The following is a 15,779-nucleotide window of genomic DNA, read 5'->3' as shown; positions in this document are numbered from 1 at the left end:
TACCCTTTCAGGCTTTGAGGTGGGAAATTGGGGGAAAAAACCTCTCCCGGCACGCGGGCGTGCGGTAATCATGCCTCACCCTGTGGTGAGGCGTGAGGTAATCACGCCTCACCATGTGGTGAGGCATGAGGTAATCACGCCTCACCATAAGGTGAGGCGTGGGACTATCACGTCCGCACCTACGGTGAGGCGTGATAGCCTCACGCCTCACCTTGTGGTGAGGCGTGATTACCTCACGCCTGCATGAATAAATCACAAAAAAATTGTTCATAATTGTGGTAACTCGAATTATCCATTTAGAAATAAAATTACGGCATTTTAACTCGTATTACCCTTTAATAAATAAAATTTAAAAACATAAACATTAAAATAAAAATTAATAAACATAAAAATTAATAAACATAAAAATTTATATACATAAAAGAGTAAATATAATATCAAAAGTGTTAAAATGTATGAAGTTCTACAAACATAATCTAGTTCGCCCGACGCCACGCATCCATAAACTCATCGATCTCCCTCTTAATGCGTGGAGCATCCTCGTCAGATCGGTGGGTAGCCGCTAGTTGGGTGACATGCCACAACCAGCTAACCCACTGCAAAAAAAATTAAAAAATAAACACATATAAACTAATACTAAATAATAATATTAAATAATAATAAACTTACAAATTCGTTGTTGGCGCGAGCATGCTGTATCGGTCCAGCCTGTGGTGCATGAAGGAGATAAGGATGCGAATATCGCATATACCAGTCCATATAAGCAGGATCACAGGCAGTGGGATCGTATCCAACTGGTCGGCATCTCTGAAGCTGCTAGAAGAAGACAAACCTGACGACTGTAGAATTCAGACGACAGGATTGGCCTACATATCTGAAGCTGACCAGAACATTGTCCCCAAAAAGAACCGTTTTGGATTCAACGGGAAAATCAAATTCAAATGATTTGATCTTCAGATTGCAACTATAAAGGGACAAGTATACCTCTTGGATCATTGTCGAATTACAGAAAATACAAGAGAGAAAAATGCAAGTAAAAAAGCACATCAAAACAAAAAGAGATCTTACACCAGCTTTCTATTCTTGTGTAAAAACTAGAGTGATTTTTGTAATCATCTAAAGTGTTCTTTGTCTGAAAAAGAACAAGTCTGTATCAATTGTATTATTGAGAGAATTGTGTTGAGTGTTTGGTTGTAAATACTCAGTGGTAGAGAAACCTAAGTGTTCGGTTATAGCACTTAGTAGGAGTTGAGTAGACGAATAGAGGAATGTACTCTTGCATATTCAACTGCATTGTAAACGGTTTGTGCTCTACCTTTAAAGAGCTCAGTATTGGATTTAAAAAGCCCGGATGGACTCTGGGGACTGGACGTAGGCGGAGAGGCCGAACCAGGATAAGTCGTGCTGAGTAATCTCTGAACTCTCTCAATATATATATATCTGTATATGTTGCTTGTTATATTTACTCAGCATATAAATTGTCTAAATTGATATTGAGTAAATAAGAGTGCTGAGTTGGAAGCTGACCACAAAAGTGTCAATTCCCAACTCATATGTAAAATAGTTCTAGTCAATATCTGACTAAAGCTATCCTACGTTACAATCGGCCGTGCTGACCAAAGCTGAGTTGACAAACTTAAGAAAATACATTAAGTCAGCTTAATCAAATTAAGAAAAAGTTATATTAGTTCCTAACCCCCCCCCCCCCCCCCTTTGGAACTAATCACACGGGACCAACAAGTGGTATCAGAGCTAAATAGCTCACTATTTAAAGATTTAACAATCTTGAGCTGATCCCGATAAATGGCTGAGAACAGCACTCGCTTCCTTCCCGGAAACCAAACAACACAGATACTCCCAGAGGGATTATCAATTAGTCGGCCTCCCCTATTCTTTGGATCCAATTATACATTCTGGAAGAATAGGATGAAGAACTTTATTCAAGCCACAAACATGAGTGCATGGCTTGCAATAGTTCAAGGCCCATATGTGCCATATAAAACTGTTGACAATGAGAAAATTGTTAAGAGCGAAACTGAGTGGTCAGAAGATGACCTTAAAAAATTACAAAACAATGCTTCGGCTATCAATATGCTTCACTGTGCGTTAGATGCTGCAGAATACAATAAGATTTCAGGTTGCGAGTCAGCACAGGAGATTTGGAAAAAGCTTGAAGTAACCTACGAAGGTACAAGCAAGGTCAAGGAGTCAAAGGTGAACCAACATATGAGATTATACGAGCTGTTCGAGATGAACGACAATGAGGACATCTCTGGAATGAACGCTAGATTCACCAACATCATAAATGAGCTAAAGAGGCTCGGCAAGAACTTCACTGAAGAAGAGCAGCTGAAGAAAATCCTAAGAAGCTTACCAAAGAGTTGGCAAGCTAAGAAAACTGCCGTAGAGGAAGCTCAAGACTTGACCACATATAAATATGACGAGCTGATCGGATCTCTACTGACTCATGAAATCTCTATGAAAAATTTCGAAGCAAAAGAAAAGTCAGAAGACAAGAAACAAAAATCACTTGTCATGAAAGCTGACTCAACCAAAGCTGACTCGTCGGACGATGAGGAAATGGCCATGTTCACAAGGAAGATGAAGAAGTTGTTCAGAAAGAATGAAAAGAACAGCAAGAGGCCATTCAGAAGAGGCGACAGGTACAAAGCTGAGTCCAGTGACAAATACAAAAAGGACAGCTCCAAATCTGTCACATGCTTTGAGTGCCATCAAACTGGGCACATTAAGTCAAGCTGCCCTAATCTAAAGAAAGACAAGAAGGGAAGCAAAAAGGCAATGGTGGCCACATGGAGTGATAGCGACGACTCAACATCGTCAGAACACTACAAGAAAATAACAGTTTAGCAACGACATTTTACATACGACATGTATTTTGTCGTTATTAGAGACAACATACAAAAGACTTACCTGCAAAATAGTTCAACCAAAACTATATATGAAGATGCCCACAAAATAACATCGACTTACCAACGACAAAAATTACCAACGACATATGTCGTTTGTAATTATAAAGACAATATATGTTTAAGGAATGAGGTTGTAATTGTTGGGGTTTAGTGTCCTATAGTCAATTGTTGCAGGATACAAACTTAATGTAAAAGAGTTGTTCTTTATGTCATTTGTTTTAATGAGATATATGTTTTATAACTATATAAAGGCAATCCCTTTTAAGCACTAAATAAAGTTTAATAAAAGGAAATCCATAAGTTTGTTTAAAGTGATTATAAAGTGTTCATACAAGCATGAAGTGAGACAAAACTTTATAATAAACTAATAAACTTAAAACAACCCCAAGTCAAGTGATATGTTTAGGATTGATATATCACTGTTAAGACTTGTATGTAACAATGTCTTCTGTCCGACAGAAAGCTGATCTCACAAGCTTCATATATATAGATATCTGGACAGTTACATAGATCCGATGAAACGTCGTTCATTAGGATTGGGGATCCGATTTGAGATAACAGGATGGGTAGATTCTTCCTTGTCACCTGTTCATCTCATTGGTATTAATAGGTATAACTAATCCTCAGACTCAAAGGAATGTTAATTGGTCATCCTGAATTACTGAATGTGAGACTTTGATCCTGTGGTCCCACGATACTTAACAGAGATGACTCTGGGGTGTGAACTGCAAAGGTTGGGTGTCACAGGAGGTAATGTCAGGGTAGTTATACATTGGATTGAGCATTTATCACTCCTGATTAATGGGAGATACATCCAAGGATCGCTTGTGGAAGACTCGACTCTAAATCCTTGCAAGGTGATAGCTTAAGAGTAGAAATATAGATTTCACTTAACTTATCTATTTGAGTTGACTCGGCCTGTACAAGTAAAACGAACGTCTCGCTATATGTGACTTGACATCACCCATAGTCATAAGATTCAGTTCAAGGATGTAGTTGATAAAGGATCGAATTATACTGTAACTAATACGGAAGGGTTAACGACAGAATCAACCTGTCTTCTTAACAAACTCTGGGGGAATGATTAAAGACTTGCCAATAACATACTTAGTACATCATTCCGTTATGCAAGGATTAAATATAATTCTTGAAGAAATTAATTTAATAGTTGCATACGGCCAGAAGTAGTAAGAACCTAATGGATCACACATAAGACTTGGAACCAAAAGAGAGATGGATGTCATTAATAGATGGAAGCCCAATTGAGCCCAGTAAGGCCCATTTATATAGAGGGGGCCGAAATTTATATATAGTAAATAAGGAATTATTTTAATTCCATTAATCCTAATTTGATTAGGTTTGTGAATTAAATTAATTAAGAGATAATTAAGTTAGGAGTTTTAATTAGATTAATATACTCCTATTATTATCCAATTAGGTTATTTATTATTATCCTAAATGTATTTGATATATTATAAGATAATAATTAGGAATCCTATTCCGAATGGAATTCCTATTAAGTAACCTATTCCTATCTAACTAGGGTTTAGATACAAGCGACTATATATACCCCCTCCTTATGAGAATTTTGACACAGCCTCCTAACTCCCCTTTATGTGATTTTCGAAACCTACATTAAGAGAGAGAGAGTGAATTGGCATCCCCTAGTTCGTGGATAAGAATTCATACGGCTTCCGTCAATTGATTAATCTCATTCATCTCCTTTTCTCTTTGATCTTGTGTTGGTTAATTAGAGGCAATCTATTTGGGTTGCATCTCATAAGGGTTGATTTCATCTTAACCTCACCGTGTTATACTTCGTGGTTGGAATCTCGGAGAAGAATTGTGGGCGCTTCTTTAACAACGGTAGATTGTTCATCGAAAGGTATTTCTTCTTATCCCTCTTTATATGAAATAACGATTAACGGATCCTATGGTTAAAAGGAAATAGGCTAAAAAATTTATATTTCCGCTGCTATACCTTAGCCCTAATTTCCTTCAGTGGTATCAGAGCCATCGTTAAATCCGTTATTTCATATATGAAAATTTAGAAGTTTTTCAATAGGATTGAATAAATATTTATGCTTAGGATTAATTAAACAAATTGTTTGATTAATTAATTCTAAAGATAAATAAATTTTAGTTAATTGTTAATTAAAATTGATTATGCGTATGTTCCTAATTATTTCGGTTGATAATCATTATAACAAAATCTATTAGTTTTATAGTTAGGTTAATAAAATTAGTTTTATTAATTCTAAATGATAAAACGGAAATCTATTGTAGTTTTTCCTATTTCTGAAAATCGTTTTTAAAACCGTTAAAATCTGATATATATATATATATATATATTTATAAAAAAAAATAATAAATACGACAGCGGCTCGGGTCGCGCCTCACGGCGCGACCAGCCGCGGGGCTGCTGCCAAACGGCAGCAGCCCAGTTTCGGGCCCCCGGCCCGAATCCCACTTGATTTTAATTGTTAAAATCGGCTTGAATATAATTTATATATATATATGTATATGTTTCGGAAATCAATAGTTTTCTGTTTTGATTATCGAATGAAAATTCGTTTAAAAGTTTGTTTTTACCAAGTTGTAAATCAAAGTGTTAAATGAATTGAAATAAAAATAATTGGGACATGCATAATCGACGTTTTATATGGTTATATTAATCTAAGGATTAATATAAAGATACAAAACGATTAGAAGTAAAATTGGATGAAAGTTAATTTGACGAGTTAATGTGATTAACCTAAATATTACATAAGCCGGTTATGTAATCAACCAATTAAATTTATTTAATTGAGTCTATGCATGTTTGGAGTTATGGACATATTTGGACCCTCTTTTAGTCTTTTGGTATTTTTGAAATAGGGCCTGCGCGTCCTGCCTTTCTACTATCTATTGTAATTTCTCCTCTCATCTGATTCCCTTCAATTCAATTGAAGTTTTCTTATAGTAGTATAGAAATTAATATGTAATTTCAAGGCGCTATAGAGAAGACGGAGGACCTAAAGAGAAATATATAATAGTTAGTATTTCCTTAGGTTTGCCCTTTTATTCCGTCTCTGGCTCGACGGAATAATTTAGATGATATGTCCATAACGCCAATGTATGTGAATGTATGTATGTCTGATGTATGTTAAAGCAAATCAAGACTAAGTTAGATTATGAGACTTAAATAAAATCCCTCGTTAAAAAGTTAAGTAAATAAGCAAGTTATTAAAATCGGTTGCCCCTCCCTAATATTATAATTCAGCCGGCAGTATTGGGGGCCTTTGGATTGTTGAGCAAACTCAAGCTCGGGGTCTTATGGTAACACCTGAATTATCGAAAATCGTTCTTTCATGAATATGGGGTAATACTTAAATTAGATTATGATAATTGGATGAGCAAACTCATGTTGTCATAAACTAATGGGCAATATGGTTGGGATTAATATGAATAACATATTAGTTACTAATGTGGTTAGTAACCCAATAACCTAGGAGTGACATTCGAGATGTAATTGATTACATGAATCTACCTAACAAATGGGACTAGCTTGTTGAGCAAACTCAAGGCGAAATCTCAGGAGTTAGGATCCTAGCTCACTAAAGGATTTGTGAAATTCTTCAAATTAATATGGAGGGTTATTAATTTGGCAAAATAGTGGGAGCAATCTGAAATAAACTAAAAGGCCTATAATTTTAGATTGATATACTTTAAAGCAAATGAATGGCATACGTTTACTCTTTCTCACATCTCAAGTTTTAAATTAAAACACTCTTAAAATCATGACTAACACCAATCTGCAAAACATTCTTACCGATAACAAATTGAATTGTTCAAACTTCACCGACTGGTTTCGTAACCTCAAAATCGTTTTGAAGTTCGATAAAATAGGGTATGTATTTGATACATCGATACCCCCTATCCCTGAGGATGATGCTCCCATCGAGGAAATCGATGCTTACCAGAAGCACAAGGCTGATGACGATCATGCCGGATGCATCATACTTGCATCGATGACATCGGAATTACAAAGGCAATTATGCCTGTTCCATCATCATGCACCTAAAGGAACTGTTTGGGAAACAGACCAGGTGCGAACGCTACGAGATATCCAAGTTGCTATATCGTTGCAAGATGCAAGAGGGCACATCTGTAATGACACATTGTGTCAAGATGATTGGCTACATTACCAAACTTTCTAGTATTGGATTCGCGATGGATAACGAACTAAGTGTAGACTTAATTCTTCAATCCCTCCCAAAGATTTATTCATAGTTCATCATGAACTATCAGATGAATGACTTGCAAACCTCTCTTGAAGAGCTTGCAAATATGCTCAAGTCAGTTGAGCCCAATATTCAGAAAGACAAGGCTATACCGGCTCTTGTCATAGAGGGATCAAAGAAGAGGAAAGGGAATTCTCCCAATCCTAAACATCCCAAGAAAGGTAAGAAAGCCATGCCCACTAAATTTAAGGGAAAGGAAGTGAAGAAGCCCAAAAGAAAGTGCCACTATTGTGGTGACGTGGGGCATTGGAAGAGAAATTGTTCTTTGTACCGAGCTACCCTCTAGAAGGGAAAAGCCGGTACTCCAACATATGGCATGTTCTATAAAGAACAAACATTGCAATTTTTATAGAGATTCGATTTTCTATTTCTCAGGAATATCACAAAATAGGATTTATGTGTTGATTTCTGTTTTCGCAATTGATACCAAAAGACATAAGCTAGGTAATTCAACTTACTTGTGGCATTGTCATATAAACAAGAGACGCATGCTAAAGCTACATTCAGATGGGCTTATAGATCCAATTGATCCTGAATCATTGGAAACATGCGAATCATGTTTAAAAGGTAAAATGACAAAGACACCCTTTAGCAATAAAGGTGAGCGTGTATCAGACACTCTAGGACTCATACATTCAGATGTATGTGGTCCTATGTCAGTCCAAGCAAGAGGAGGATTCGGATTCTTCATAAGCTTCATAGATGACCATACTCGATATGGTTACATCTACTTGATGAGGCACAAATCAGAAGCCTTTGACAAGTTCAAATGCTTCAAGAATGAAGTGGAAAATCAATTAGGAAAGAAAATAAAGACGCTTCGATCTGATCGAGGTGGCGAATATCTTTCTGATGATTTTCTGAATTATCTAACTGAATGTGGGATATGCTCACAATGGACACCTCCCTATACACCACAACACAATGGTGTATCCGAGAGGAGAAACTGTACCCTATTAGATATGGTACGATCCATGATGAGCATGGCCACACTTCCAAAGATGTTCTGGGGCTATGCCTTAGAAACTGCCCTATTCACCCTGAACCGAGTACCAACTAAATCCGCTAGTTCCACACCATATGAATTGTTCGTTGGTAAGAAACCCGTGTTCTCGTTTATGAGAGTATGGGGTTGTTCAGCATATGTCAAACGCATTGCGTCTGACAAATTAGATTCTAAATCTGATAAATGTTTCTTCATTGGATATCCCAGGGAAACCATAGGGTATTACTTCTATCATCCAGATGATCAGAAAGTAATAGTATCCAAGCACGCAACCTTCTTAGAGAAAGAGTTTCTCGAAGAAACACAAAAGGGAAGCGTGATTGAACTCGACGAAGTTCAAGAGGAAGAAACACCGACTGAAACAACAGAAGTGGTTGAGGTACCCGAAGAAGTCCCATTAGATGAGACTCCAGTGGCACCTATTCGTAGATCACGAAGAGTTCGTGAACTCCCAGTTAAATATTGTTTTCTAGTGGGAGATGATAACGAGGTTCCCGTGTTAGACGATGAACCCGAAAACTACGAAGAGGCTCTTACTAGTCCAGATTCTAAAGCATGGCTTGAGGCCATGGATTCTGAAATGGATTCCATGTATACTAACCAAGTGTGGACTTTGGTTGATCCACCCGAAGGGATAATTCCCATTGGGTGCAGATGGGTCTTCAAAAAGAAGACTGACATGGATGGAAAGGTTAGCACCTACAAGGCTAGGTTGGTAGCGAAAGGATATCGTCAGAAACAAGGTGTTGATTATGACGAAACCTTCTCTCCTGTTGCTATGTCCAAATCAATCAGAATTATGCTTGCAATTGCCGCTCATTTTGATTATGAGATTTGGCAAATGGATGTGAAAACAGCTTTCCTAAATGGAAATCTGCTTGAGGATGTATACATGATGCAGCCTGAAGGTTTCATATCAAAGGATGCAAATAAAGTTTGCAAACTTCAGAGATCCATTTATGGACTCAAGCAAGCATCTAGAACCTGGAATAAGCGTTTTGACGAAACCATAAAATAATTTGGTTTCGAACAAAATTGCGAAGAAGCTTGCATTTACAAGAAAGCAAGTGGGAGCTCTATAGCATTTCTCATACTATATGTGGACGATATACTGTTAATGGGAAATGACATTGCTCTATTACAGTCGGTAAAAGTATGGTTATCCGGTAACTTCTCGATGAAAGACCTTGGTGAAGCAGCCTATATACTTGGTATAAAGATCTACAGAGATAGATCGCGTAGACTGCTTGGTCTTTCACAGGCTAGATACATTGAAAAGGTGCTAAATCGGTTTAGCATGCTTGAATCGAAACGAGGTAACTTACCCATGCTATATGGAGTAAAGTTAAACAATCATCAATGTCCTAAAACTGATGATGACAAACGACGCATGGCTGTAGTCCCGTACGCCAGCGCGATCGGTTCGATTATGTATGCTATGCTATGCACTAGACCTGACGTAGCGTTCGCGTTATCTGTAACGAGTCGTTACCAAGGGAATCCGGGGGACGAGCATTGGATTGCCGTCAAGAACATTCTTAAGTACTTGAGAAGGACTAAAGATATGTTCCTAGTGTACGGAGAAGGAGATCTGAAAATTGAAGGATTTTCAGACGCTAGTCATCTCACAGATGAGAATGATTTTAAATCCCAATCAGGATACCTGTTTATCTTGAATGGGGGCGCGGTCAGTTGGAAAAGTTCCAAGCAGGGAAGCGTAGCTTTCTCTACGACCGAGTCAGAGTACATCGCTGCTGCGGAAGTAGCAAAGGAAGCAGTTTGGATTAGAAAGTTCATTACAGAACTAGGAGTGGTGTCTGACATTGTCAATCCCATTACTCTGTACTGTGATAACAATGGAGCCATTGCGCAAGCAAAGGAACCACGGTCTCATAATGCATCCAAGCACTACCTAAAGTGATACCACATCATTAGAGAGATTGTGGCTAGAGGAGATGTGAGAATAGAAAGAGTACCTACAGAGGACAACGTTGCAGATCCGTTGACAAAGCCTTTAACCCAGAAAGTACATGATCGTCATTTAACTTCTACTGGGATAAGTTTTAGAAACAATTGGCTTTAGTCCAAGTGGGAGTATGTTGGGGTTTAGTGTCCTATAGTCAATTGTTGCAGGATACAAACTTAATGTAAATGAATTGTTCTTTATGTCATTTGTTTTAATGAGATATATGTTTTTATAACTATATAAAGGCAATCCCTTTTAAGCACTAAATAAAGTCTAATAAAAGGAAATCCGTAAGTTTGTTTAAAGTGATTATAAAGTGTTCATACAAGCATGAAGTGAGACAAAACTTTATAATAAACTTAAAACCACCCCAAGTCAAGTGATATGTTTAGGATTGATATATCACTGTTGAGACTTGTATGTAACAATGTCTTCTGTTCGACAGAAAGCTGATCTCACAAGCTTCATATATATAGATATCTGGACAGTTACATAGATCCGATGAAACGTCGTTCATTAGGATTGGGGATCCAATTTGAGATAACATGATGGGTAGATTCTTCCTTGTCACCTGTTCATCTCATTGGTATTAATAGGTATAACTAATCCTCAGACTCAAAGGAATGTTAATTGGTCATCCTGAATTACTGAATGTGAGACTTTGATCCTGTGGTCCCACGATCCTTAACAGAGATGACTCTGGGGTGTGAACTGCAAAGGTTGGGTGTCACAGGAGGTAATGTCAGGGTAGTTATACATTGGATTGAGCATTTATCACTCCCGATTAATGGGAGATACATCCAAGGATCGCTTGTGGAAGACTCAACTCTAAATCCTTGCTAGGTGATAGCTTAAGAGTAGAAATACAGATTTCACTTAACCTATCTATTTGAGTTGACTCGGCCTGTACAAGTAAAACGAACGTCTCGCTATATGTGACTTCACATCACCCATAGTCATAAGATTCAGTTCAAGGATGTAGTTGATAAAGGATCGAATTATACTGTAACTAATACGGAAGGGTTAACGACAGAATCAACCTGTCTTCTTAACGGACTCTGGGGGAATGATTACAGACTTGCCAATAACATACTCAGTACATCATTCCGTTATGCAAGGATTAAATATAATTCTTGAAGAAATTAATTTAATAGTTGCATACGGCCAGAAGTAGTAAGAACCTAATGGATCACACATAAGACTTGGAACCAAAAGAGAGATGGATGTCATTAATAGATGGAAGCCCAATTGAGCCCAGTAAGGCCCATTTATATAGAGGGGGCCGAAATTTATATATAGTAAATAAGGAATTATTTTAATTCCATTAATCCTAATTTGATTAGGTTTGTGAATTAAATTAATTAAGAGATAATTAAGTTAGGAGTTTTAATTAGATTAATATACTCCTATTATTATCCAATTAGGTTATTTATTATTATCCTAAATGTATTTGATATATTATAAGATAATAATTAGGAATCCTATTCCGAATGGAATTCCTATTAAGTAACCTATTCCTATCTAACTAGGGTTTAGATACAAGCGACTATATATACCCCCTCCTTATGAGAATTTCGACACAGCCTCTTAACTCCCCTTTATGTGATTTTCGAAACCTACATTAAGAGAGAGAGAGTGAATTGGCATCCCCTAGTTCGTGGATAAGAATTCATACGGCTTCCGTCAATTGATTAATCTCATTCATCTCCTTTTCTCTTTGATCTTGTGTTGGTTAATTAGAGGCAATCTATTTTGGTTGCATCTCATAAGGGTTGATTTCATCTTAACCTCACCGTGTTATACTTCGTGGTTGGAATCTCGGAGAAGAATTGTGGGCGCTTCTTTAACAACGGTAGATTGTTCATCGAAAGGTATTTCTTCTTATCCCTCTTTATATGAAATAACGATTAACGGATCCTATGGTTAAAAGGAAATAGGCTAAAAATTTTATATTTCCGCTGCTATACCTTAGCCCTAATTTCCTTCAGTAATTACCAACAACATAAAAACGACTTACCTATAAAATTTTACAATTAAAACTAAGTATGAAAATATTCATAAAATAGAACCGACTTACCAACAACAAAAAAATACCAATGATATCTGTCTTTTTTTTATTTTGAAAACACTTGTATAAAAAAAATTGAAAACGACGGAATACATATCAGATGCTAATTTAATAAAAACAAAATCTTACCCATTTTCTCTAGCTGCCTATATTTTCCCTAATTTCCCTCTCCCTTTTCAACATGCCCTAATTTCCCTCTCGTATTTTTCGAGTTTCCATCTTCAATTTCTGCTCTCATGTTCCAATGCTTCATGTTTCTCACTTTCTCCCTATTGCCATACTTAGAATTAATCACTTCCCCTTATTTCCCTCTTTTACTGTCTCAGAATTCAAACAAACGCACGCATAACTATGAAATGCATGTAGACTTCCAATTTCTTAGCCTTGTCTGTGGGTCAAGCTTGTAAGAATCCCTCTCTTTGGTTCAATCGTCGAAGGTTTTGGGACATTCACTGTTTAGCTTTGGAGGTTTCATAGTTTAGGTTTGTGGGTTTCTTCCATTCTTTTATATTTTTAGATTTAACCTTTCTGAATGAAATATATTTGCTTAGCCTTAGGCTTGGCTAATATTCGGAATCGAAAATGCTAAGCGTATTAGTTTGTTGCTTGAATGTCATTTACCAAGTTGCAGGACATTAATTTTCTTGATGAATTTGAGATAGAAGCTATTGTTGTTATACCTTGATGAATTTGAGAAGCTCTAAATGTGATAAAAAGAAGTAGAAGATTCCAGGTTCAGTGTGACTTAAGTTCAAATCTTCTTTACTTCATATAGGTTAGTTTTTCTGCTTTACTTTTGTTTCGCTCTCTAATTATTTCTTCCCCTTTGGATTGCACATATTTATGCCAAAGGAAAATGTTAGGGAAGTCTAGAGTTGAATGTATTTACCTGCATTGAATGATTTAAAACAATGTTACGCCAAATACTTTGAGAAGGTTATAAATGTTTCTGATTCAAGATCGTTGATTTAAATTTACGTAGTTGCCTAGTACAGCTAAGCTGTTTTCTAGTGAATTGACATTAGCCTCGGCATGGATTCACTAGCCGATGATCCCTTTGCTACAAGGTACTGATTTCCCTTTGTCCTGTCTCTATTTTCCTTCTTGTTATAACACTTTGTTCCATGCTTATTTGATCCAGTAAAGTTTATTAAGATAGAGTAGAAAATTAAATAGAGACTAGACATTCAGACTCATCCTATTGGAATTGTTACTCATGTAATCACCTAAGTGCTAATTGAAGTTCTTGAAGTACTAGATATGTCATTTAATCAACACATGTTTCACTCTTATCTTTATCTTGTTTATGAAACCACATTCCAAGAAATGATTCCTTTTTTTCTCTCGATCTCTTTATCATATTCTTATTTACTTGATTTGTTATACTATTGGTGAGTAAAGCTGTCACCAACTTGATTTCTTGGAGCTGACAAGGAGAATATGTCAATCTAGACATTAGAAATGTTCTTAATGTAATTTTTTAGTTACATGACTTGGTCTGTTTGAAACGTCTATGCGCTTGAAATGTGAGTTGGAATGCAAAGTACACTAATGGAATATGAATGAGCCCTCACTATTCTCCCTATCATGTCATAATTTCTGTTCTCTACTGTCTAGTCGTGTGCATGTATTATTAGTAACTAATTACATACACTTGATACATTGATGCTGCTAGTGATTTGTTTTTTCAGATCTTCTAGGAGAAGTCATAGCAATAGTTGTGCATCTTGAGAAGGAAGTTGCAATAAATATGAAACATGTTACGAAGCAAAGATGAGTTGTGATAGGGATGAGCATTTTGACACCCATTGGTTTTGATCCTAATGTATTTTATAACAATCTGCTTGAGGGAATTAGTGGTATAAGTCAGTTGAGGCTTTTGACTGTGCCGAATTTTCAACAGTAAATTGTAATCCAATTGCATCTTCTTTATTAGTTCATGACAAATTAATCCTTATTATTATTTTTCTGACCTTTGTGGGTTGTTCCTCCATATTTTAGAGGATTGCTGGAGAGTTAAACTCTATGTCAAGTGATAGATGGATTGCACCAAAACTGTCCAAGAAAATGGATAAATTCATGCTTTACATGCTTATAGTTGGGAAGAAAGCCTTGCCTTGTGGTGGTGTAACCAAAGAGATGTGGAGTCGTGATTGGCTCTACAATGGGTGGCATGAAGGTAAACTATCTACTTCTTTCAGATTCAGAGATGTTAATCTACATGGAAGAATGATGCAAGATAAGCAATAGTTAAAGTGAACTAATGCAATTCTAAGTGTTTGCTGACTTATCTTTTGTCCCTTAAACAAGTGAGAACTAATGCAATTCTTAGTATTTTTTTTTGTCCCTATAGTAGACCGACTCTGCCTTTATATGTATACATGCCTCACCAATTTCACTTATTCCTCTAGGAACATCTTTTATTGTAAATTTTAAACCTTGGCTATAGTACCCTATATATATAATATGGCAAACCTTTCACATGTAAAATGTTATTCATTCTTTTGTTAATAATTGAGTCTTTTTTTGGTGATCATGCATAGGTTTTCAATGATGCATTCGAAGCACTAAGGATTTCATACAGGGAAATGAATCATTTCTTTGTACCTTTTGCAACTACAAATATGGGTTCTTCCATGCTTGCAATGGATCTGGTGAGCTACATTTTTAAGAGAGACCCAATAGGCTTAGTGTCAATTGTTCTGGTAAACTAAACTCCAGTTTTTGAAATTGAATTGGAGGGTTGGCTGGGGCCAAATTATACAATTTATCCGACATATGCTACCAATAATTTTTGTAACATGAATTGATTTCAACTTCTGAAAAAGTTTCTGTTAGGCATTCTAGGTTGGTTTTTATGTAGCTTTTTATACTAATATGCTATATGCATTTTGTTAGTTCTTCATATGAGTTTGCTTCTATGTAGTCATTGGGTCCCTCACGAATACATGTGGCCTTACATGTCTTAATGTATAATCACATCTTATTAATTGAATATTTTAATAAATATGAGTATGCCATTATTTATTCAATAAATTAACTTTTTGTTAATGGACCACTATTATATATTATGTGGTAATATATTTTTAGAATATGGATATGTAAATTGATCTTGTCTAGTTAGAGATATTGGGACCATAGTTCTTTCTTTGTTTTACCATTACTTATCTATATATATATTTTTTTCTAATGAAAGAATGAATATTATAAATCAGCTTAAATCACTAGCCAAAAGGCTTACAATCGACTCCGGGATAATATCTGTTATAACCAGATTACCGGAAGATAGTCTTAGTCTAGCTATAGCGTCTGCCACACTGTTAGCCTGTCTACGAACAAACCGAAAACGACAACGAGGGATTGTGTTAGCGATGGTTCGACAGTCTGCCAGTACAAGGCCGAAGCTTGACAAATCTTCCTGTTCCTGATATAACGCATAAATAACATTTTGAGCATCTCCCTCCACGCAAATTTCTTCTATACCTCTCTCTTTAATCCAACTGAGTGCCTCTCGGCACGACATTGC

The 15,779-nt window shown here is 36.4% G+C and overlaps 1 long non-coding RNA gene across 7 annotated transcripts; it reads left to right on the top strand.

The window, feature by feature from the left end:
* Nucleotides 1-12,364: 12,364 nt before the first annotated feature.
* On the top strand, nt 12,365-15,260 carry LOC136226973 (uncharacterized). Of its 7 annotated transcripts, XR_010687923.1 has the most exons (4): nt 12,365-13,028; nt 13,236-13,320; nt 13,945-14,432; nt 14,797-15,260. It is a non-coding gene; the product is annotated as an uncharacterized lncRNA (long non-coding RNA). The 7 variants fall into 7 exon arrangements; XR_010687922.1 differs by having other exon boundaries at nt 12,365-12,735; nt 12,885-14,432; XR_010687924.1 differs by having other exon boundaries at nt 12,365-12,735; nt 12,879-14,432.
* The last annotated feature ends 519 nt before the right edge of the window (nt 15,261-15,779 follow it).

This window comes from Euphorbia lathyris, chromosome 4 (genome assembly GCF_963576675.1).
Source record: "Euphorbia lathyris chromosome 4, ddEupLath1.1, whole genome shotgun sequence".
NCBI lineage: Eukaryota > Viridiplantae > Streptophyta > Magnoliopsida > Malpighiales > Euphorbiaceae > Euphorbia > Euphorbia lathyris.
The sequence above is the reverse complement of the archived record's forward strand: the minus strand, read 5'-3'. Positions and strand labels throughout refer to the sequence as shown.